Genomic DNA, 3,384 nt, shown 5'->3' on the forward strand with positions numbered 1-3,384 from the left:
TCAAAATGCAGAAAGTGGAGCTCCAAATCCAGGAGAGACTTATCCTCAAACTCAACAAGAAAGCAGTGAGCTCTGTGGGTACCAGCACCTGTTTGCTCACCAGCCTCGGAATTGTTGGGGGGGATGGGTCTTCTCTGGATCCTACTTCTTTTTTTTTTTAATTTTTTTATTTTTTATTTTTTATTTTTTAATATATGAAATTTACTGTCAAATTGGTTTCCATACAACACCCAGTGCTCATCCCAAAAGGTGCCCTCCTCAATACCCATCACCCACCCTGCCCTCCCTCCCACCCCCCATCAACCCTCAATTTGTTCTCAGTTTTTAACAGTCTCTTATGCTTTGGCTCTCTCCCACTCTAACCTCTTTTTTTTTTTTTTTCCTTCCCCTCCCCCATGGGTTTCTGTTATGTTTCTCAGGATCCACATAAGAGTGAAACCATATGGTATCTGTCTTTCTCTGTATGGCTTATTTCACTTAGCATCACACTCTCCAGTTCCATCCATGTTGCTACAAAAGGCCATATTTCATTTTTTCTCATTGCCACGTAGTATTCCATTGTGTATATAAACCACAATTTCTTTATCCATTCATCAGTTGATGGACATTTAGGCTCTTTCCATAATTTGGCTATTGTTGAGAGTGCCGCTATAAACATTGGGGTACAGGTGCCCCTATGCATCAGTACTCCTGTATCCCTTGGATAAATTCCTAGCAGTGCTATTGCTGGGTCATAGGGTAGGTCTATTTTTAATTTTCTGAGGAACCTCCACACTGCTTTCCAGAGCGGCTGCACCAATTTGCATTCCCACCAACAGTGCAAGAGGGTTCCTGTTTCTCCACATCCTCTTCTGGATCCTACTTCTGATCTCCAAGTAATGTTGACCTTAAAAAAGCATTTCATGTTCCCAGCAAAAATGGGTTTATTAGGGAATACCAGAATACTGCAATTCAAGCTGGGGCAACAACCATAGGCTAGTCCAACAAAGGAGAGAAACATTATCATATGGAGAAGGAGGAAGCTGGGAGGGGTTGTTTTGAAGGAGATCACTGGAGAAAGACAAGCGTTCAGGGTGATGAAGGCTTCTCATTGGTGGAGTAGCTGGGTGGTCAGTTTCTTGTAGGAGATACAATGCCCAGCTTTCTCTGTTGAGGCCTACAATTGATGATTCTTTCCTGTTGATGCTTCTGTTGAGGATCTGTAACTGACAACCCTTGAGTCTAGTGGTAAGTCTTGAGAGCTGCTGTACTCCATTTCAGGAAAGTTTCCCTTTATTAATTTTCACAAACTTCTCTGCGGCTCTGGTTTTTCTTTGAGGGGAAGAGAAAGAGGCGTATGTGAATCAGCTGGGAGAGGAATGAACATCACCTACATACATTCATACTTGCTCACACCCAGACGCCTACAAACACTCACCCCACACACAATCCCTCAGACAAGCACTTTCTTGACTCCTCACCCTCCTGTCCAAACCTCACACTGTTTCACTCTCATTCACTGGTCCTCTGGAGCCAAGGGAGGACCCTTACTATACACGGAAGAACCTCGGGCTAAGAAAGAGAACCCCAGGCAGGATGGGAACCTGGTGGGAGAGTGGGCGGGGCCGGAGATGGTATGCAGTTTGAGAGGAAGAGGTGTTCCTTGGGCTCCAGGACCCTCCTGCCTTCAACCCCAGAAGCCGGGCTGCACTGCCCACACTGAGGGGCGATCCGGAGAGGGCCCCCCTCTGGGCACACCGCTAGCTTCTGTCCACAGCGTGGGTCCCAGGGAGGTGGTCCGGGATTCTCTGTGCTCTCCGAGGGTCGCCCTATGCCATCCCTCTCTAGCCCCCGGCAGCCCCACCCGGGCTCCTGGACCCACCTCACCCTTTTCGGCCGCCAGGGGTCTCTGTCCCCTCGCTAGATGCTCAGGTGAGGGCTCCAGGGCGCGGACACGAAGGAGCGGAGACCAGGACCGCGGGGAGGGCTCAGGGAATTCCGAGTGAGGCCACGGGAAACTGAAGTTCCAGAATCCAGGGTCATATTAGGCAGGGTAGAATGAGGACAAGGACGGCGGGACTTAGTGACTGCCGATTGACGCCAGTGGGCTTTACCCGGGTTCCCAGTGCTGCGGCGGGGCCCGAGGAGGGGGAGGGGGTGATGCACACCGCGGGGGCAGCAACCTGGGAACGTCAAAAATCCAAGGAAGCGCACGAACGTGGAGAGTGGGGCCATGACCTGTCTCCGGGCAGTAAATTAGTCCGGCTGCTCCTAAGAGCTGGCTGCAGCTCATAGCAAAAGTGAACATAGACACCCCATGTCCCCGCGGTTGGAGGAATAGAGACGCCCTGTGTCCCTGCAGTTCTAGGTCTGCTGTGTGCACCAGAGATACGCAGGGGTTCCCTGGGCCAGTGTTTGTGAAGGAGGAATGGGACCTGCCCAAATGTTCATCCATCTACCTGGATGGCCAGTACCATGCTGTCTATTCACACACCGAGCCATGAGCTCAGTGGTTAGAGCCTGGTTGATTATACGTAGAAAGTTAGAAGGAACAAGATATGTCAACATGATGTTCGGGTACATTTGAAAACTTGGAACAAAATGCAAGATGCTCTGCATAAATTGCAAGGCCCCAAGGACACTTTGGCTCCCTCTGCCGCCTCCCAGCCTTCCTTGTAATCAGGCCACACTGGCCTCCTTGCTGTTCCTGCAATTTGTCAGGCACATCCCTCCACAGGACCTTTGCACTTGCTGTTCCTTCTGCAAGGGAGCACTCTTCCCCAAGCACCTTCCCTGGCTGATCCTCTCACTTGTAGCCTCTCCTGACCATCCATCTAAGCTAACAGTTGCCACACTCTTCCCTTAACCTCTACCTTTTCCTAAAGAACTCATCACACCACATACTACAACATAACATGTCTTTGTTCCGACCTCTGCCACCCACTGGAACTTTGCTTCAGGACTTGGTCTCAGCACAGTCATGTCCCCAGGGCCTAAAACAATGCCAGGCTTCAGAGCAGATCAGTAGCTATGTGTGTAATGAATGACGCTGGGTTTCTTTCCAAGAATAGGGAGTACATAGAACTAGGAGACAAGGGCGGAACAAGGGAGTCGAGCTTGGCCAGCTGTTTTTCTTCTCTTACGGAAAGCTGGGAGCTGGTTGACCACAGGTTAGGATTTGTTGCTTATGTGTGGTGAATGTGCCACAACCATGTCAGTGTTCTTGGTATTTTTGTGTTTCCCCCGCATCTAGCATGGAGAGACCCCTCTCAGGGACCCTCTGGTCTGGAAATTCCTTTTCCCCATGATGCTTTCTTCCCTCATTGGGGGGGTGGGGCAGTCTGTGCACCCTGTGTTGGGGAGACCTGGAGGTTCAAGACTCTAAGCTCCTCTGTCCCACCCCTC

General features: G+C 50.3%; 1 long non-coding RNA gene across 2 annotated transcripts; it reads right to left on the bottom strand.

Moving 5' to 3' along the window:
* Positions 1–898: 898 nt before the first annotated feature.
* On the bottom strand, positions 899–2,592 carry LOC125914877 (uncharacterized). 2 transcript variants are annotated; one of them, XR_007455467.1, is made up of 2 exons: positions 1,867–2,592; positions 899–1,311 (listed from the first exon to the last, which is right to left on the bottom strand). It is a non-coding gene; the product is annotated as an uncharacterized LOC125914877 (long non-coding RNA). The 2 variants fall into 2 exon arrangements; XR_007455468.1 differs by having other exon boundaries at positions 1,862–2,592.
* Positions 2,593–3,384: the final 792 nt, after the last annotated feature.

Source organism: Panthera uncia (assembly GCF_023721935.1).
Source record: "Panthera uncia isolate 11264 chromosome D3 unlocalized genomic scaffold, Puncia_PCG_1.0 HiC_scaffold_8, whole genome shotgun sequence".
Classification (NCBI taxonomy): domain Eukaryota; kingdom Metazoa; phylum Chordata; class Mammalia; order Carnivora; family Felidae; genus Panthera; species Panthera uncia.